Here is a 23,120-nt window from a genome sequence, read left to right as displayed (position 1 = left end):
TCTCCAGAGGGCAACCTTCTTCAACCTAATAGCAGTCTGAGCAGGAATGGACGGAACTTGAAGATCCACGGGAAGTAAGTGCAGAATGTCGTTAAGGCGGCAGTCTGCGCGGCCCTGCACGCCTCATCGATGCCAATACATGGAGTCCCCTGCACTCCCTCTTATTTTGTGGTGTTATAGCCCTTCCGAAGAGCTACCTACAAAACTAAGTAACCATACGTCAAAATTGGTAGAACCACTAAGTTGTGTGATACATACAGAGTCTGACACGTGGCTTGAGACCCCATTTTTCGCCGAACATAGATTTACTGGAGTAAAAAGGTTTACTAGCTTTCTTAACTCGATTTTCGATGCGCAACTTTCAGTGGAGTTTGCGGTGGCGTATTACACCAAAATACTTGACTTCCGACGAGAGTTGGCTTTGTGCAAGATCGCAGATGGAGTGTATACGGAGTGCTCGAAGCTCACCTCAGTGAACTTAAAAACTCAAAGTTCCCCACCTGTAAAATTAATAGTTTAACCAGTGCCAATCATCACAAACCAGTTTAACAATTAACTTGAAACAAGTTTCTTTTTCCCTATGGGGCATTCACTACGAAGGCTCACATATGCCTGACACACATACACACGCGCCTAGGAACTGAAGCACAAAAGTGTACTTTTTTAATTTAGATAACTCAAAAATTGTGCACTTGAATAAACATTTTGAAGATATAAAAATACACACACAGACTCACCCACACACACTCACATGTGCGTAAAAAGACACTTGAGCGAGAAAGCTGGAGGAAAAAAGTGTGCAAAATCGAAGGTAATCATAAAAGAAAAAATCTTTGTCGATTTCACATGCTCTGCCCTGCTATAATCGCTGTAATAATAATAACGGAGGAGATCAGTGCGCTTAAGCTGCCAATAAAAGTAAATCAAAGTCACAAAAGCGCAAAGCAAGAAGGACAGGCGACAGACACTCGAATGCGTATGCAGGAAATTCGATTGAAAACAGCAGAAGTGTTGGAGTGCTGAAGTGCCCATCCCCGTGCCGGACGAGAATTGCTTGCGAAAGAGGCATTTCCTGTTTTAAATTGTGCATTTGAAACTTTTCACTCCACGCGCACGCCTCGCCCCGTGCAAGCTATCATTTGCCTATGTGACGCCCATGCACACATCTCATATTTATGCTTTCTTCCCTTTTTTTTGCATTTCTTTCGTTTTGCCATTTTTACATTCCACATTCTTTGCGATTTTTAACGTTTGCATTTTTGGTGTAATTTTAAAAAAGTCATAATCGCTGATAAGTGCGGTCTGTGCTGCCATTCATTACATTCAATTCGGTGCCGAAATATGAGTAGATTGTCTCGCCCCGTCTCTCTGCACCCGCTCGCTTCGCCAGCCTGCCAACCAACCATGTGTGCCGTGATGTCAATTTTATGGCCACAGATAGGTTAGGTTAGTTGCGTATAAACAGACATGCAGCCTGGCCCACACCCATTCCCATGTACTTGGATGCCCCTTTGGGAAGCGCATACACACACTTGTATGTGCGTGTGTGTGGAAAAAGAGCACAATTTCAGTCTTAGATTTCTGCATAAACTCAGCTTTGATTTCCCTCAGCCACCTTTTCTTTTCTTGCATACCTCTTTTTGTGATTTTGTAATCATTCAACCTCTGACTCTTCACATTTCATTTTATTTCTTCGCCAATTCTTACTTTGTATTTTGCCTCTTTTCTGGCCCTGAAATATTAGCTTCCGCTATTGTTATACGCCGTTGGGATTAGAATATTAAAAGTTATTGAAAAAATTGCTGACAAAAGAAGAATAAATATTTGCGACCGCTACATCCATCCACAACAAGAGCAACAACAAACACATTACCATTTCTCATACCTTCCACATTTTTCTGCTGTTTGCAAATGATTGCCTGCTTTCACACAGTTACGCACACACTCGCACGCAAGAATTAACTAATACATATGCAATGGAAAATGAACGCAGAAGTGGCTCTTTTATGTTGCATTTTAATTTCGTTTAAATCGCTTTTGATATTTATTATAAGCCAGTTGAAGTATGTTTATGCAAATCCAACGTATGGAAGAGAGGGGCGGAAGAGCATATTTTGGTGCATGTGAATGTTAATTCCTTGCCAAACCTTTAATCGTATTTTTTCTCCTAGGCTAGTCATGTTTTTTCGATCCAGAAAGCCGTGCAGACTACCATTGTGAGGCACTACCAGTTCGGAGTTCTCCAAAAGGGCACGGGTGAGACGGAGTATCTTAGCGGGAACTCCCTTTGTACTCACCGCCAGCCGTATTGAGTTTCGTTTGATTATGTCGAATGCTCTCTTGAAGTCAACGCATTTAAAGCGGGGTGCGCGGCTCAACTGATTGTTCTGCTATGATGCGAAGAGTCAACACAGCTTCGGTGAGTGCGAAATCCAGCTTGTTAGTCCCTTGAGAAGCGTTCGAAATATTAGAGCTTGCCTTGTATGATCGTGGCTAGAATTTTGTGTTAACTCTTACTCCTCGCCAGTTCCCGCAGTCACGCAAACCCCCTTTTTAGGGCAGCTTTACGATTATGACTTTTGTTCAGGACGAAGGCGCTTTTTCATTGTCCCAGATGGCGGTGATGTGGGGATGCAGTATTTCCACTGAAGTTTGCGAGCCGACGATCAGTACTTTTGGCTATATGCCATCTTCGCCGCGTCTTGGTTGAGCTTCAGCTTCTAGATTGTATCCTTGATCTCCGCTAGACTAGGGTAAAATGTTGTTATTTTGCTACCCACTTCGAAGCTAGATTCACTGCTAAGAGCGATATTGCAAATTACCTCAAAGCGTTCTTTCCATCTGCTGATCTGGTCATCATTGGGGGTCAGTAAAACACCATTCAGTTTTCTGATTGATTGGTTACTACTACTTCGCTGGTTGGTTAGGCGGCCAACTATGCGGTGCAGGTGTTTCATATTATTTGCTCCTGCTATCGCCTCGGCATCGCTAGCAAGTTGTTTAGAGTTGCCAACTCACTTACACTTTGTAGGTCTGCTGTGGTACTACTGTGTAACACAAGAACCTCAGTGTTTATTCGTCATAGCACCATTTAGACGCTTTTATGAAGTCCTACGGTTTCAGCCAAACACCGGATACTTCCGTAAGTAAGCCAAAATAGTATTTTCCTTATTTCCTCTACACCTCTCTAAAGCTGGGCAATTACAGAGGAAGTGTACTACTGTTTCTTCCTCTTCCTCGTCTGTACAACTTCTGCAGTATTCATATGAAAATACTTTTAGCCTAGAATAGTGCCTATCTAACAGCTTCCCTGACCGGTGACACAAGCCACGACCTTCCAGATATTCTCTCTTGAGAGGTTGAGCAATCTTTCTGGCCTTTTCTTATCTATTTGCGGCCGAATTAGTCTGGCAATAAGGCAAGTATTTTGATCTTTCCATGACTAATTGGCCTCCTGGAGAAGATTATTTTTTGTCCTTAATTTGCAAGTTGCCATAGAATTTCCAATATTGCCTCTGTTTTCAAGCAGTGGAAGATTATTAAACTTTCTGGTTAGCTCAACGACCTTGCAATTTCCTTCAACATCTCTATGTACCGGAATCCATATAAGACTGACCTTTAAGACGGCGCTAATATCATCTAGAACTGCCAGACATTCCTGAGCAAGTTTTGATCTTAGTATAACTGCCTCCATTGATTTAATGGTCGCCTGGCTCTCCGAGAAGATATTTATCGTAGTTTTTGTTACGTCGTGTGTGTGTTAAGGCCAACAGTTACCTCCTTTATGGCTAAAAATTTTGCCTGGTAGACGCTACAGTAGTCCGAAAGTCAGTGAGATTATTCTAATCCTAATGCTTATAAAAATTTATTTCTCCTCTTCTTCATGGTCTTTGAGTTTGACTCTCTCTTCTTGACGGTATGCTCGTAAGTCTAAGTAAGCAGAAAATAGACGCGTGGCCGAACCTGGTCTTCCATATCGCCATTCTATTAAGTCTAAGTCTAAGCGCTGAAGCGGCGCCAACATATTTTTCTACCTAAAGATAGTTGTGGGCTTCTTATTCTTAGGAACGCTCCCAAGCGTGGCCAGAATAATATTGTGACCTTACATGTTAGTGTCCTTACTTTCAACTATCTTCGGCTTTAAAGATACAGCTGAGTCCATGTAGCAATTTAGGAATAAAGGATTCCACTTAAATCTGCAGCATTCCTTGTAACTTTCAACGCTTTCACAGAAGTTCGGTCATAAACCACACTTAATTATACGAAGACCGTTTGAAAAGCCCGTGAAAAAATAAAAGCTTCTTAGGGGGATCAATTTTTTTTTATTATTTTTCGACAAAGTCTCCTTTTAGGCTTATACATTTTATTCCACGCTATTTTACTACCCTTCTGAATATTAGGAATTTTAAAGTCTGAGTCCAAGTCTGAAAAATAGCCATTCATTTTTGCAATCACCTCTTCATTTCAATAAAATCTTTTTCCCGCTTGTCATTCCCTCAAATTGTGTAACAAATAATAGTACGAGGTATCCGAAGGAGCCAGGTTTCGAGAATAGGGGAGATGTACAACGGGTTGGAAATACATTTCCATTAATTTTGTGACCACAAGAGCTGATCGTGAGTTGGCGTGTTGTTGTGTTGTAAAGGAAAAAAAAAAAAAAACACGACGTCTGATTGGCGTCTGTACTTGGGCTCGCTATAGAAAGAGTGATATGACAGGTAGAACTGCATGCCTTAAGTTGCATTCATCAGTTAGTTCGCCACTGACGTACGTGGGGTTGCGCAGGATATGTACCCCAGCCATAAAAGCATGATACCCAAGAAACGGAGACTTCCTTCCTATGCTCCTTCCTATGCTCCGACACTAAATTGTAACGTTAAATTAATTTTATTTTTTTTTGCATTCAATTTATGTCAAGAAATCAAAAAAAAAAAAAAGGTGAAAAAATGGATTTTAGAAAACTCCGAGTTTGGCGAATAATAATACCAAAGAGCTTTTTTCCATCAATGGCTCTTTTTTATTTTTATTTTTTGCTTATATGTAGGTGATCTCACCACACAAAAGTTGCGAGTTGCAGTAAAGTTAGCAACCAATAAATTGAGCAAAATTTCGAAGAATTATTTAACATCTCACATTTCATATGAGAATCTGCATAATTTTCACATAAAAAATATATGTAAGTATAATTGGAATTTACACCCTTTATAGCGTATTTGTCCGAGCGCCTCCTCTTATTTGTGGCGTGCGCCTTGATACAATTTTTTTCTACAAATGAAGAGACCTACAGTTTTTGATTTTTCTGGGGCCTACGGCACACAATTTTCAGAAAGCTTTTTCATGACAGAGGAGCGACCGCTATTAGAAAAAACACTTTCTATCATTTGGTGGTACGTGCCCGAGGTTTCAAACTCGTGTACTTCCGAATGGTACTCACGAGCCAACCTATTCGGCCACGGTGGTTGCCCTTTCACATAAATGGGTTTAATTTTTTTTATTCGATACTACTTTCGGTGTTTTTGGAACACTCTATAGAAGAGTTTTCGAGATCTTAGGTATTAAAGACTTTCATTGCACAAGTAGCTCTCTTTAGAGTGACTGCAGTGGATTAGCACAGCTTCCGGTAGCGTAGGGCCTAATTTTTGTGTCTAGTGTTCCTTAAGGAAAATATTTCTGTAGCGGTTTTTTAAAAGAAAATTCAGTACACCAATGATCTGAAAAAGGGAAAATGTTCAGAGTCCTTCAATGAGAAAAGCTTGATACCAGTGCAGAAGACAAGAAATCAAGACTTTCACAAAAGGGAGCGTACATTTTGTGCATTATTATTATTATTATTTGGTAACGCGCCGGCTGGGGGCACAAAGGGCCGATACAAATAAATTCCATTGGGGTCGATTTACAGCTTTTGACTTTATCTATACCCGAGTGTGCGAGTCTGGTTTCTCTTCAGTTGTTGAGTGAATCTTTCGGTTTTTACATTTCGTGCATACTGTCTGCCCTTCCATATAGAAAGTTTTACAAGCCACAAGGCTCTACAATTTTTGATGCTGGTGCCAAAATTTCCTATTTGGTATAAAGTATCAACATAAATAAAATATACTTTTGAGAACTAAATCCCCTACTGTCTTGTTTATGCTTGCTCCAGGAAAAGAATGTTTGATAGCCTAAAAAACCCTAGGATTAAAGCTTGTCCGATATCCCCATGGACTGCTTAGTCGTTTCATCTTTCAGGCTATCTCAGTAAACAATTTCGATTTAATTCTTATCTAGCATTGAGTTTCTGCAACAATCAAGCGACATACGAATATAGTACGAGTGTTACATAGCTGAAGAGATTATGAGAAACATAATGCAATTATTTATCGAATTCACACCTTGAAGTGAGATGAAATAGATAACAACCGCAGGGACTACAATTCCCAGGCCACGGCGCCTGTAGCGTCAGCTGAGGTGTTAGACACCCATAAATACCCGCACACAAAGATTTATATCTACTCATATGAGCATGACCAGGAAGTGCATACTTCTAGGCGCAAACATTTTCTAATTCTATAGAAAATAAGAGGGGAGAGCACCAGTTAATTGAAAACTTACAAAAATTGTTTGCCAGATTGATTTATCACAACAAATTCAATTTAGGCAAATATGAAACTAAAGCAATTAAATTGCCACTTTTAGTATCCACATGCATGTGTGTGTGTATATATGTATGAGTGGATTGGTGGATTGGTGCGTGGCTGTATTTATTCATCTAAATACTAATCCCAAACATGACGTAAATAAACAATAACAAAGCAACATTTGCACGAGCAGACAAGTGTTAAATAAAATATTTTCCAAAAATTTGCAAAAATATTATACATCCATACATATGCACATACTTATTTTGTGTGTTTGTGTATGTATGCAACCAATTTATTTTGGATATCTGCCATAATTAAATAGTAAACTAATCTGCGCATTTAATGAGAAGAACGAAAGCGAAAAATCCCAATAGAGAAATATAAATAGAGGGAAAATAAGTGGGCGAAAAAGGTCGAAGAAATGAAGGTTCGAAAAAGGATATGATTTTTGCACAATTGAAATATGAGTATGTGTTTGTGCACATATGTACATACATATACATACAGTATTGATCAAAACTTAAGCACAATTTTAGTTAGTCTTTTTTCATATACATAGTAAACTTTTTTATGAAATCCACGTTTTTGAATTACGTTCTGGCTTAAACGCGGAATCAGGATTTTTTTATTTGGGTTTTGTAAAGGGTGGTTAAATTTCAAGGGCCGATGTTGAATGGGAACCACACCTAAACGTCAAGGTTTTTTCTGCATTTCATTTGACATTTTTCCATTTTAGATTAATTCAATTTGCAACCAGAATGATCAGACTGGTGTCAGGAAATGGCAATAGTGAATGACCAATTTTCGAATAAAATCATCTTCAGTGATCAGGCACATTTTCACCTCAGTGGATTCGTCATTAAGCAGAATTGCCGCATTTCGGCGAATGATAATCCAAGAGTGATTGCCGAAAAACCAATGCACCCACAAAGAGTGACTGTTTGGTGTGGTTTAGGGGCCGGCGGCATCATTGGGCCGTATTTTTTCCAAAATGAGGCCGGTCAGGCAGTTACTGAGAATAGTGTTCGCTATCGTGAGATGATAACGAACCTTTTATGACCCCAATTGGAGGATATGGATGTGGATGATATGTGGTTTGAACAGGACGGTGCCACTTGTCACACAGCTAACGAAACAAAGGCTCTTTTGCACGAAAAATTTGATGGTCGAATAATCTCACGTCACGGCGATGTCAATTGGCCGTCAAGATCATGTGATTTGACACCGTTGGACTTCTTTCTTTGGGGTTATTTGAAAGAAAAGATGTACATCGGTAAGCCAGCAACAATTCAAGAGCTAAAGAATGAGACAATTCGGCACATTAACGGCATGGAACCTCAATTATGTCTCAGCGTCATCGAAAATTTGGACCATCGGATGGAGGTGTGCCGCCGAGACCACGGCGGCCATTTGGCCCATATTTTGTTCCATGCTTAATTGAGCCATACCAATATTATAATAGTAAAGAGAAATTATAATAATTTCCTAAAAAAATTGTACTTTATTCAAAACCAACACAGGCCTTTAAAACTTAACCACCCTTTACAAAAAAAAAAAGAAATGCTTTTCTAATGAAAACAAATTAAATCTTAAAAAATAAACTAACTCGTCGGTTGTTTGCTTTTGTGAAAAATTTCGTTTGAGTGTCGTCTTCTATCTAAGCATGACAGTCCCAGGTGGACCATTGCACCTCTTCCACGGTCACCTCTTTCAGATCGTTGATAACTGCATTTACCCATATTTTCTTTGGTTCGCTACCCATACGGGTGTTTCGTGAAGGCTCATTTTCGTGCTCTTTGTTCTGGCATTCTTGGTACGTATACAAGCCAGCTTATTAGTTGGCCTTTTAGATATTTTATGAGGTGCTCAAGTTACGAGTTGTATCGAATGTTTCGTCAAAATTTACTACATTTTAATCAGAATTAAAAAAAAATCGAGTATGTCGCCTCACAGCCACTTGAAGTTTTGCAAGTAACGGGTGATTTTTTAGCTATTATCTATTAAACAGTTGGCTTAAACAGCTGACGAACGTTCCGTGTTTTGTTTCACTGCCAAACATCTTCAGTTTGGTCTATAATTTAACCATGAATCGTCTTGCAAACGAACAACGCTTGCAAATCATTGAATTTTATTATAAAAATGCGTGTTCTGTTAAAAAAGTTTAAGATCCACTTTTTTATCGAAAAATTGTGTTCGGCGACGAAGCTCATTTTTGGATCAATGGGTACGTATAATAAACAAGTAGAATTGTCGATTTTTGAGTGAAGATCAGCGAGATGAATTGTAAGAGCTACCAATGTATCCAGAAAAGGTCACAGTTTGGTGCGGTTTATGGGCTGGAGGTATCATTGGACCCTACTTCTTCAAAGATGCTGCGAATCGTAACGTAACTGTGAATGGTGAGCGCTACCGTGAAATGATATCCATCTTTTTTTTGCCCAAAATGCAAGCGCTTGACTTGCATGACATGTGGTTTCAGCAAGACGGTGCCACATGCCACACAGCACGCATAACAATAGACTTGTTGAGAGGCGAGTTCGGTGAACATCTTATTTCACGTTCGGGACCTGTCAATTGGCCATCCAGATCGTGCGATATAACGATTTTAGATTATTTTTTGTGGGGCTATGATAAAGCTCATGTGTATTCAGACAAGCCTGCTTCAATTAACGCATTGCAGGACAACATTAAAGTATTTATATGTGAGATACCAGCCGAAACATTGGAAAGAATATGCCAAAATTGGACTAAACGCATGGACCATTTTAAGCGCAGTCGCGGTCAACATTTGCTTGAAATAATCTTCAAGCATTAAATTATATGGACTGCACTATCGATTTAAATAAAAATTTCATGCATTTTTCTGAATTTTGCATGTGTTTTTTTTTAAACTTTCCTATAGCTCTTAAAAAATCCCCCTTTATATATATACTTGGCGCGTGTTTGGCCGAGCTCCTCCCCCTATTTGTGGTGTGCGTCTTGATGTTGTTCTACAAATGGAGGGACCTACAGTTTTAAGCCGACTCCGAACGGCAGCTACTTGTTATGAGGAGCTTTTTCATGGCAGAAATACACTCGGAGGTTTGCCATTGCCTGCCAAGGGGCGCCCGCTACTAGGAAAATGTTTTTTTAATTTTGTTTAAATGTTTTTCTTTTTCTTAAATTTGGTGTTTCCGAATGGTAGTCACGCAGCAACCCATTCGGCTACGGCGGCCGTAGAGAGAGGAACCAATACATAATTGAAATTACGTTTAGGCAAAATTTGTAAGTTGGCAGGTATTCTTGTATTAACTTTTAAGTAGAGAAGCAATGAATTAATTTACTAGTTTTCTATTAGGAAATTCAAGCTGTAGTTGTGCAGTTTTGGCTTCATAAAAAATTGCCAAAATCAAATAAAAATTAAATTAATAATATACCAAGCAATCACATATGTATAGGGTTTTCCAAACAGAGGTGTTATTTTGATATTCAAAGAAAAAGGCTGTTTTTTAATATAAATGATCGGATGTTTATTGACGTGTTAACGTCTTATAATTCGATACCGGCTGCACGTACCAAAAAATGCGGTCAATCGGTCCCCGCGTTCGGCAACGTTCGACATCTGGCTCTCTCCTACTTGAGTGAGCATATATATGTTATGTATGTATATGCGCATATGTATATAAATTTATATATTTGTATTTGCATATGCCTTCTTCCTGTGTGCATGGTAATGAACCATTTCTCTGTTGAGAATAGGAAAATTAGGAAATGAAAGGGGATGTTTCGAGTGTATTATGTCTTGAAAAATGCAAATCGATGATGGTGCCTCTTAGTGTTGTTGACTTATTAACGTCTGATGTACAATCGAAATTGAACATGTCTTTCATGAATTTGATAAATGTTTCGTAATTTTTAACGTTTGTGTAGATGTAACTTGACCTATTCCATTGCAATTCCATTTACCTCCTTCTCCATATCCATACAAAAGATCTATGAAACAAATAAAATTAAAATTTTGTTTTGAAAAATGTAACCATTCCATCAATATTTTCTTATGACGTTGTCACGTTAAACTATCGTCAGTAAACCGACTTTACAGACAACCTCTTTTTTCATTATAAAGAGGAAGGTATGCCTTTAATAGTGGAAAATAACATCAGGAAAATAACCACTACGACCACGCTTACAGGACAATATCCTTTTCAAGAAATTTTCCATAACCGAATTGCAAAGTGGCTGCCCTATGCCCTCGATAGCCTCACGAATTCCATCTTTGAGGTCTTGCATCGACCCTGGGCTGTTGGCGTAGACCTCCTCTTTCACGTAGCCCTAAAGAAAAAAGTTACAAGGTGTTAAATCACAAGGTTTTGGTGGCCAATTGTGATCACCTCTTCGAGAGATAACACGCTTCGGAGACTTTTCGCGTAAAAGATCAATGGTTTCGTTGCTTGTGCGGCACGTAGCGCCGTCTTGTTGAAAATAAACGTTGTCCAGATCAATACCATCCAATTCTGGCCATAAAAATCGTTAGTCATCTCTCGATAGCGCAATCCATTCATCTGTAATACCTGTTATTGGAAAACCCTTTATATTCTACCATCTTCTCCACAGCAATTAGTTGTGTTGATAAAGTTAACATATGAAACGAGTTGCGTGAGCCATAGTAAAGGTTAGTTCTATTTATTTATTAAAGTTCTATATTTTAAAGTAATGGTTATTCTATTTCCTTAAAAGTGCCATTATTATTCTCTCTCTCTCTAGTTTTTTACACTGAATTATATTTCCCATTAAAATTTGTTCAATAATTAAATTTTTGCAAATTTTTACTAAACTTCTAAGCGACCCAAAAAGGTGAAAAATACATGCATACGTACATAAATCAAAGACCATTACGCTCATACCCCATTCCAGTAGCTGACTATATTGCACAACAGTATTTAGTTGCACAAACAAAAAGTAATTGTTTTCATTAAATTTCAACAGCTCCTTTCCAGCGCAACTGAGTTGGTGACACTATCCACTGAGAAAAATGTATTATATATTCTTCAACCAATACACCAATACAATACAGCTCATGATGCAATTTGTTAGCAATACTTATGTAAAGGGTTCTCATAAATATTCTTAGCAGTGGTAAAAATCATAAAAATCCAGGGTTGATGTAGTTCAAGACTTCATAAATTTGTTATTAGCACCATCTGTGTGTAAATTCCGGTGCCATTAGTTATATACTCGTATGCGATTAGTGTTGGGAAGAATCGGTGCTTAACCTTCGGAAGACACATATTTTTTTGACGTAAACGACACACTGGGTTAAATTTCACTCCAATACATAAACTTTTTCCAAAAAAAAGATGATATTTTCTAAAAATGAAGTAGTAAGAATACAAAAAATATTGGCTGTACAACTAATGAACTTCTTATTTTTTGTTAAAAAAAAACCATTTATTTAAGTATAAAAGTGAAAAAATATTTTATTCAAAATATTGTCTATCGGAAGCGGCAACTTTTTCCCATCTTTCAGGCAATTTATGGATTCCATCCCAATAAAACTTCTCATCTTTCACGCCGAGAAAGTCATCAAGCCATTTTTTAATACCTTCAACATTGGTGAACCGTATTCCAGAAAGGTGATTCTGCATCAACCGAAACAAGTGGTAATCAGAAGGAGCTATGCCTATAAGGCGGGTGAGGTAGAATTTCCCTTCCGGCATTTTCCAAATAATTTTTGACCGGTACTGCAACATGTGGCCGAGCATTGTCATGATGGAAAATGAATTTCTCGTGACTGGTCGCCCATTCTGGCCGTTTTTCGGCTTTTGCTTGCTTCAAACGTATCAATTGTTGCCTGTATAGCTCTCCCGTGATCGTCTGGCCCGATTTTAACAGCTCATAGTACAGCACACCCTTCTGATCCCACCAAATACAGAGCATTGGCTTCAAACCATGAATATTCGGCTTTGGTATCGATTTGGCTGGTAGGCCTGGCTTCACATATGATCTTTTGTAATTTGGGATGTTGTATGAATCCACTTTTCATCGTCAGTGACAATACGATGCAAAACCGATTTCTTTTTGTGGCGATTAAGCAGCATTTCAGACATGCAAAATCGTCTCTCAACGTCTTTCGGCTTCAATTCGTGTGACACCCAATTTCCTTGTTTGTGAATATATCCGGCTGCTTTTAAACGTTTAGAAATGGCTTGTTGAGTGACTTCCAATTTTTTTCCAAGTTCTTCTTCAGTTTGACAAGGATCTTGATCGAGTTTTGCCTCCAAATCTTCGTCTTCAAACTTTTTTGATGGACCTGATCGCTCTTTGTCTTCTGTGTCAAAATCACCACTTTCAACTCGTGCAAACCACTGCTGACATACTCTAACCTCTGGAGCATATTCAGGATAAGCTTCTCAGAGTAAACGATGTGTTTCTGTTGCACTTTTCTTTAAATTGAAGAACAAAAGCAAACCTCCCCGCAAATGCTGTTTTGTTGGAACGTAATGTGACACTTTGACGGTAATAAAAAAATTTGCGTGTTTACTAATATTCACTGTGACATATCAAATTCACTTGATTTTTGGGCGTGCTTTAATATAGAATAGCTGTCACTGTCAAAATATTCACTAGTACATAAATAGATATAAGGTTAGTAACAAATACGAAATTAATTAGTTGTACTCGTACACCCAATAGCAAATTCATAAAAATTGCAAATTGTACTCTATATGAATGCAATGTGAATTCGTGTACTCAGTGTCCATCCCGTAAAAGTATCTCGTGTTTTTAAGAGCTTGAGAACATAAAATAATAATACAAAACATAAATATTATTGGAATGAATTTTTATAATATAATCGGGTAGATACTTTTATGGCATTTTTTGAATATACACATTGAACGATATGAAGTGTTACCTATTCAAAACACCATAACTATTTTGTGTGAAATTAGTTTTTATTGATTTCAAACACAAAATTGTTCAAAAATGATTACAATTTTAACATACATATATTCACTTTAGCTCCAATGAGCACCTTTTGCCTTGACTATAGCCCTCAAACGGTCAAAAAATGAGTTGCATGCTGCACGAATGTGATCTTGAGGTATTTTGGCCCATTTTCATATAATCGCTTTTTTCAGCGCATCCATACTGACATATTTTTTGGACCTCACCTTGCTCTTCAAAATGGACCAGATGGAATAGTCCATCGGATTTGCGTCTGGCGAATTCGAAAGCCATTGTGTGGACGAAATGAAGTATGGAACATGATTTTTTAACCATTATTGGTTCACACGAGCTTTATTAGACGGTGCCGAGTCCTGTTGGAACGTCCATGGTCTACGACCGAAATGTGTGCGTGTCACGGCTCTAAAGCAGCTTCTAAAACATTTTCCCAATACTAAGGAAATTGCTTCGAGTGGCTATACGTAGGCTCAAATTCTCGTATGAGTAAACACGATCATTTTAAGTGCTTATGAACTGCTCAATTGGGAAATTTTTTTCATCGGAAAACACAATGTTAGGAAATTCGCCACGTTCGTGCAAGCGCAACAACTCCTTTGCTCTTTCGCACCGAACTTTGTTTTGCTGGGGTGAAAGATCGTGTGCTTTTTGGAACTTGAAAGCCTTGACCTTGAGCTCATTTTGCGTCGAATGCTGTATTGCGATATTTTCAGTTCTTTGGTACTTTCAAAATATTGCAAAAACTAACAGAACAACAAGAATTTAACAAATCACTGGAGCAAAGGTTGCAAAATCTTGAATTTAAAATTTATCAGTCAATTACACATGCCTAACTTTTTAAAAATAATGTTATGGAACGCGAACGGTCTCCCAAAGCACCAGTATGAATTGGAAATGATTCTCAATTCAGAAAAAATCGACATTTGTTTAATTGCTGAGACGCATTTCACTAATCAAACTTTTTTCAAGATCAAAAACTTTGAAACTTACCACACTATTCACCCAAGCAACAGTGCACGAGGCCGAAGTGCCGTAATTATTAGAAGCAATATTAAACACTACGAACAAGAAAAAGTCAGCACCAATGAATTCCAAGCCACCACCATCACAATTAATGCTGGAGGTGATCTAGCATTGACAGCTGTTTATAGTCCTCCAAGGCACCAAATCAAATACGATCAATATGTCCATCTTATTGAGCGTCATAAAACAAAATTCATTATGGGCGGTGATTTTAATGCTAAACATATCCATTGGGGATCTTGGCTAACAACCACTAAAGGAAGGGAGCTCTTCAAAGCGCTTCAACAAACAAACTGTAACACTGCATCTTCATGGATGCCAACGTATTGGCCATCTGATCCACAAAAAAATCCGGACCTTATCGATTTCTTCATCACTAGAAAAGTCTCCAGTGCATATCTTAATATTGAAAATGGGCTAGACATGAGTTCAGATCACTCGCCAGTCTATCTAACTCTCAGCGAAACGGTAGTGTTACGTGATCCAGTTCTCAAATTAACTAGTCAATTTACCGACTGGGATTATTTCCGCAAAATGTTAGAAGAATCTGAAGACAATACGTTTCCAATGGAATCAACAACACAGATAGATGACGAAGTTTTGAAACTGACGAGAGAAATACAACACTCTGCTTGGTCGAGCACACCTCCTTTAATGAAAATTTCCGCTGGCCACAAATACACAAAAGATATAAAAGAAATGGTGCTAAAGAAGCGAAAAATGCGGCGTAGGTGGCATCAAACAAGATCACCTGTTGATAAAGCAGCTTTGAACAAAGCAGCGAAAGATCTCAGCCATAAAATTAAAGAATATAAAAATCAATCATTTACAAACTACGCACAGCAATTAAATAATAAAAGAGACACAAACTACTCACTATGGAAATGCACCAAAAAGCTTAAACAGCCAGCTAACCATAATCCACCAATCAAAAGAGACAATAATGGGTGGGCGAAAACCAACATAGAAAAAGCAAACTTATTTTCAGATTATCTTTTTGGACCCAATAGCGACACATCACCAATACTAAATAATGATGGCATAGCCAATGATGATTATGGCGATATAGTACCCATAACTGAAGATGAGATGTGCGCCGAGATGGAAAATGGAAAAATGTTTGATAAAGCGCCTGAGCAATATCATAGAAAACAAACAAATAATACCAACACACCAATTTGGATTTCGCGCGCGCCACTCAACTATTGACCAAATTCACAGAATTACGCGTATCATCGAGAACACATTTGAAGAAAAAAATGTGTGTTCGGCTGTATTTCTCGATGTCTCTAAAGCTTTCGATAAAGTATGTCATGCTGGCTTGCTGTGGAAAATAAAGAATGTACTGCCAAAAACAAGTTTTAATATCTTAAAAACCTACCTGTCTGAGCGCTATTTTCGCGTCAGATACGAAGATGAGTTCTCTGAACTGAAAGAGATTAAAGCTGGTGTGCCGCAAGGAAGTGTGCTTGGTCCCCTTCTCTATCTACTTTTTACTCACGACCTGCCAAACAGCAGAAATTGCTTTACAGCAACATTTGCTGATGACACTGCAATACTAACCGTCGGAAAGACAGAAATAGAGTCTACTGCACAACTGCAGCTTGCTATCAATAAAATATACAATTGGACAGATAAATGGCACATTAAACTGAACGAAACTAAGTCTGTACACATCAACTTTACAAACAAAAAGACCAACTACCTGCCAATATACATAAACAGCATTAAAGTACCATACTCTAATACAGCAAAGTATCTAGGTATGACGCTCGATACGAAACTTAGGTGGAGTGCGCACGTGAAAAAGAAAAGGGAAGAACTGGACCTAAAATTCCAAAATATGCATTGGCTAATGAATAAGCAATCAGCGTTATACGCACACAATAAAATACTGCTTTACAAACAAGTTCTCAAACCTATCTGGACCTATGGGATTCAGCTATGGGGATGCACCAGCTATAGTAATACAGCGCATATACAAAGATTTCAGACTAAGGCACTCAAGCATGCAGTTTGCGCTCCATGGTATATTAGGACGCAAGACCTAGAACGTGACCTCAATATTGATTCGGTTACGGCAACCATAAAGAAATTTGCAAAGTCGCACGCAGAGCGACTAAGCAAGCATGTGAACAATGAAGCCTTGATTCTTAACGATAATACAAAATGGAAACGAAGGCTCAAACGTAAAAAACCTCTAGATTTAAACTAATAAATAAATAAAAATCAGTTAAAGTATGAATTGTATTTTGCTGAGGATTAACTCAAATTATTTGTTGTAACAAAACTCTACAAAAATTGCTCGTTAGTATATATACCTATGTATGTAATATTATACTAGTTGCAATGAAAATACTAATAATAAAAAAAAAAAAAAAAAAAAAAAAAAGTTCTTTGGCCATTTTTCTTCCACTTCGACGTGGATTTCGTTCAAGTCGAGCCTTCACTTTCCGAACCATTTCTGGCGTAGATGCGGTTTTTTTTGGTCCACCTCCATAGCGTTTTGCAATGCTACCATTATCATTGTAACGTTTTATAGTTCGATACACAAACATTTTACTCACTTTGAGGTGACTGAGCTCACGAACAAAGTCTGGTTGTGATTTTCCAGCCAAATATAACGCAATCACACTATTACGTTTGAATTCCATCACAAAAAAAAAAATTCAACAAAACTGAGACGCAAATGCTTTTAATAGCTTATAAACAATATATTGAAGTGTCATTAGAACAATTTTGACGTTGATGTCATGAGCTGTTTTACAGATACAAGCAGTGTGAAGTTGGTAACACTTCATATCGTTCACCCTGTAATATCTGTCATATGTTCGCCGCGGTTACAAGTTGCATGGTTCATTCGATCAGTCCAATTCTTGATTACATTTTCCAATTAATCTGGCCGGATGGCATCAATGGGGGCTTGAATTTTGCAAAAAATCTATTGTGACCAAATGTCTTAGATGTTTACTGATAAATTTTTATTTTTGGAAACAAAAGTGCAAGTAGCATGACTCCATAGTGCTCGCAATTCACCGTAACGGCAGCTAATTTTTCATTTCGAAAGCCTGAAAAAGCCTTTAGTGCTCTATGAACTTCGCGAACAGATTTACTTTATTTATTTTTCTTTTCAAAGTGAATTTCCACAATGTGGAAGCTTTGTTCTGGCGTTAAACGATCCATGATGACTTGCCAAGCCTTACTGAAAACAAACGTCAGCACAGGCTGCCATTTCAGCTGTCAAACCCTAGTTAGAGATACCTATAGTTCTCATGGACTATTAAAGCAAGATGGGTATATTTACTTTTTTCCTTTTTCTTCATATGCATAATTAATAGTTATTAATATTAAATACTACAATAAAAAATAGTATGTAATGATGTGTCGTACAATGCCTCTAGACGAGCCCTCAGGTACCTACATTATCTGATGTGGATGAAATAAATTTTGTTTTAACTTAAAAGTTATTAGAATATTTTATATATTTGTTGCCGGGGAAAAGGGTATAAAAACGATGCGTAGATGATTGTTTATAATGAAATATTTGAAAGGAGTAAAAGAATGTACATTAAAATATTCTTACGTATGTCCTCTTTAAGGAAAAATAATTTCCAGCTGCGATGACCTGCGATTGCGCTTGATATAGGGTCTAATCTGTACCTATGTGACTCATCTACGAGTAAATGTTATATTTGTGGTGCGACACCTACAGAAATGAATGACTTAGAAAAATGTACAAACAAACAAGTAAACTCCAGTAGATTTGAATTTTGTTTATTACCCCTGCATTCCTGAACTAGATTTTTTGAATACTTTATTCATGTTTCTTATAAAATCGAATTTAAAAGGTGGCAAGCACGTTCATCTGAGAAAAAAGCACTTTTAGCTAAGAGAAAGGAATTTGTTCAGAGGGAGTTTAGAGAACAATTAGGCTTGATAGTTGACAAACCGCGAAGTGGAGGATGTGGCACCTCTAATGATGGAAATACAGCACGAAAATGTTTCCTTCATTCAACCATATCATCCGAAATCACAAGAATAGACAAACACGTTATATACAGATGTATATCTAGTTATCTCCTACAATGTCTTTCAACTGGTTTTAAAATTAATTCGAATAAATTCAAAATATACGCACTAGACACTGCTAAAATTCTAGTTAGTAAATATTCATAGTATAATTTACCTGCATCAGTTCATAAGTGCTCATTCATGGACCGGAGGTGATCGATCATTGTTTATTATCAATTGGAGAATTATCAGAGGAGGCAGCTGAATCATGTAATAAATTAGTGAAACAATTCAGACGTGACAATACCAGAAAGCACTCAAGAACTGTAACTAACACGGATCTTTTGCACAGGCTTCTTCTTAATTCCGATCCATTTATATCTAGTCTACGAAAATTACCATGAAAAAAGAAATCTATGATGTCAAGAGAAGTGTTAGATTTATTGAGTTAAAAGTTTTGTATTTCTAAGTACATTAAATTTTTTAGAAGTGAATGTTTTATTGTTTTCATAAATAAGAATAAGTTAACTGGCATCCAAGTATACTTTATGCTCATCCTTCCGGCATTTAATGTTTTTTTCTATTATTGTTTATAATTTAAGATTTATGCAAAACTTTAAACGAAACAAACAAATTTTATATAAAAAATGTGTGTACCTAATTTTCCTTTGACTTTTTATATTAATTATGTATTACTTTATTATATATTATTATCATTATATCTTATATATATTCTTATTATATATATATTACTTTTTATATGTCTTAATGCTTTCTTTACAAATAAAAACATTTCTCAACTTAAAAACGTACTAAAAAGTCATTTATCACGCCAAAAGTTCTTATGACCGCTCTTCCTACGCGGCGGGACTACTGTGCGTTGGTCTGAATTGGACTCCTGCAGAGTAGCTAAGTGCTTTGTGAAAGAACCAAACATGAAATTAGCGACCTTTCTCCTAAAACTTAGTGGGAAGGACCTGAGAGTACTGGTGGATGTAATGACAAGGTACAACGCACGTGTCAGCATATGGCTACCATAGGCAGCAATCCAATATGCCTATCTTGTCTTGAAAATGACGAGACTGTTGAGTATTTTCTCTGTAGCTGGCCGGCGTTTTCTCGAATCAGACTTTTGCTGTTGGGTCGCGATGCATTAAGTATGAATTAACTTCATATTTTTCCTCTCGCGGATCTCTTAAAATTCATCACTTTGTCCAAAAGATTTGCGGAAACCATGCATTTTGTAGATATCCTGCATCTCTACTATTTCTACTGCAAGAGTCTAGGGATAGACAGAATTTTCAAAAATTGGCTTTTTTGTTTTGCCGTTTCCCAAAATATTGAAAGTAAAAGTGAAAATTTGAAGTAAAAAAAAAAATAAATAATTGGCGCGTACACTTCTGTTAGGTGTTTGGCCGAGCTCCTCCTCCTATTTGTGGTGTGCGTCTCGATGTTGTTCTACAAATGGAGGGACCTACAGTTTCAAGCCGACTCCGAACAGCAGATATTTTTATGAGGAGCTTTTTCATGGCAGAAAATTTGAAGTGAATCCGACAAATACTTTTCGAGTTATTCGTTAATTAACAAAAACCGCTCCGGCGCTCCGGAGCGTTCGAGAGCGAATAGCAAAACTTTAAATGCGTTTTTCTCAAAACTATGTTTTTTGAACTGGTGATTACTGTAACTTAAAAACCGCTTGGTAAATTTCAATGAAATTTACACTGCTTTTGAAAAATATAAAAAACTCGTGTCTGATCGAGGGATTTTTTTTTCAAAAATTTCGATTTTTTTTTACACAATTAACTCTCGCTTTTTTTCTCGAAAATCTGAAATATATTCCCTGAGGCCGCCATATTGTAAATTTTGAAAAAAAAAACTTCGATCAGGCACAAAACTGTAGGGGGAACGATGTACGATTATGCGTTGGGGCCACTATATATTATATAATCACCTTCTTATCGGATGCCTTCTACGACTACACTCAATTTTATTCGCCTTTTGGGTTCCTGAAACTCAATATTTTATTTTCACTCAAAAGCACACAACTATTTTTCTCTGCGCATTAACTCTCTCATCTGCCATCGAACTCCCCCCGCCCCTAATTCCCTGTCACTTGAGCAGTTTGTGATGTGCTGTTGAAAAATATTTTTGTCAGCTGCTTGGCATATTAGATTTACTGTTATTTACCTGCTCGTTTTTTAACCGATTTCAGCGTTAACTAAACCACTCTCCGACTTCCTCCGCCCTTTTCAACCATTCGCTTGTGTTTAGGAAAGTAATTATCCTATACCCCCAAAAATAGACTTACTGACTATCCTCAATACTTTCTCACTCCTATTACTTTTAGATTCTCCTTTTTTTAAGGGTGTGAAGCTGCATGCACCTGTGCATCAATGCCCGTTAACTCCACTCAGCTCCGTGCAGGTGCTCGAGCCGTAAATCAGCCCAAAGCGCACAAGGACGCTAACTAAGGTGGCCACTTCGTCGATCACTCACACTTCGTCGACGCCCAAAAGTATACACTATTATTTTGTAAAATTTATGTTGTATAAAAACTATTCGGAAGCCTTACAACATTTGTATGGGATTGGTTTGCTATTTTTTTGTTTGTTTTGAAATGGGCAGCAGGAGTAGTAAAAAATGGTGCGCCACAAAATGTCATTTTTCAAAGGAAAATCGTGAGTGGTCAGTTGGTTGGTAGTGAGCGTTGAGTATTTTGCTACCATAGCCACTTTGCTTTGTTGTCCAATTTCGGGGTATACATTTTTCATGTACTACATGAATGTTTAGTTTTTAGTTTTTAATAGTTTTTGCTTTTACGCCACATGCCACACATCTGCACAAAGGCGCCTGTATTTGTATTTACATTCTTAGGTCAGGTGACGGCCGCACCACTTTTGCATAAAGGACATAAGTATAAAAGCCTCTGTGTCACATGTGTTGCTCACGCTGAGTAAGTGTACAGGTAGTGGTCGAATTTGAGGCCCGTTCCAAAACATTTCGTGTGGGTATGCGGAAGCAAAAAATGTTGGCATAAAGCAAAACTAATACTTCTCATTCAATAAAGTATGCAACCCAAAATTATTTCACTGAGAATGAATAGAGAAAAACTGACGAATTTTCTTAAACAAAGGCAATTTTCATAGTTAAACAATTTGTGAGGAATTTATTTTTAAGGAAACAAGAAACATATGGGGAACTGAAATATGTGACAAAGGTGTGAAAGAAAGTAAGAATTTGGAATGGACAGAAAATATGGCAAAAAACTTTTATGATGATAGGAAATATCGGGTTCTTTTAAAGATATCTACAATCAAATTGATGATTCAAGAAAAAAATTGTATCACCAACACTTTCCGACATAACTTTCCAAAAGTTAAAATATGCGCCACTGAGGAGCGGATGGATGGTTCCTCTTATTTTGCAGTATATAAAATTTTAATTTTTTAATAAAATAATAAACCAAATCGGGGCTTATTTTGCAGTGTTTAAAATATTTATTTTTAATAAAATCATAAGCCGGATAAGGCGGATGACCAATTACAAGTAATTCGATACATTGAGTGCTTAAAAACTTACTTGGACGCGCCGATACGTGAGAGTTCGCGTTGGCTTGGTGAAGGATGATTCGTCTTCGGCGTTTGGTTTTTCTTAATCCAAATGATTGTGTACTCTCACTTACTCATTGAGTCACTCAAAATTGACTGCTTTAAGTTTTTCTAGTGGCAAAACTGCGACAAGACCTGATTTGCCGAAGAAACAGGCGACCATTTGCTTTGCGGTGCTTCTTCTGCGAACAACTTTTATTCAATTAGGCTAGGCGGGAAACACCCATTCGATCGATTGCTGTTTGATTTACGATTTATATGCAAAGATTAAAGATTCGTTACCTGTTGTTGTTGTTGTTTTTGAAGTGGTTGAGTATTTCCTCTGAAATAATCCTAATTAGTGACCAGCACCGTTTTACTACCACCGTCCTCGTATAAAGATGTTCGTTTTTTTGTGTTTTGGTTTTTTTTTTTGTTGTAAGTCAGATCCATTTAGTGAGGTCCAAGTATAGCAGCAAATTCTTTATTTCGGTGCCTGAGATCTCATTAATTTGCTGGAGTCGTGCCTTAGCTAGCCCTGGACATTCACATAAGTAGTGGAAAAGACTTTCCTTTGCTCCTTCCGTTTGACAGCTTCTGCAGATAGGATTGAAGGGTAGGTTGAGTCTAGTTGCGTGATCCCCTACTTTCCAATGGCCTGTGAGGGTTGCAGTGATGCGTGAGATGTTTGGCCGAGAGCTTCCTAACACATCATTCGTCCTTTGGATTTTGTATGACGGCCATGTGTTTTTTGTTGTAATACATGTAGTTAGTTGCTTCCATCTTCTTTCGGCTAAAGCCTGATCGGGTGGAGACTGCCACCGCCTCTGCTAATCCTAGTGTCGAACTTTTTCTTGCTAGCTCATCCGCTATCTCTTTACCCCGTATGTTCCTGTGACCGGGAACCCATATCAAAGTGATTTGAAACCAATGACTA

The sequence above is a fragment of the Anastrepha obliqua genome, chromosome 5 (assembly GCF_027943255.1).
Source record: "Anastrepha obliqua isolate idAnaObli1 chromosome 5, idAnaObli1_1.0, whole genome shotgun sequence".
NCBI lineage: Eukaryota > Metazoa > Arthropoda > Insecta > Diptera > Tephritidae > Anastrepha > Anastrepha obliqua.
This window is presented reverse-complemented; position numbering follows the sequence as displayed.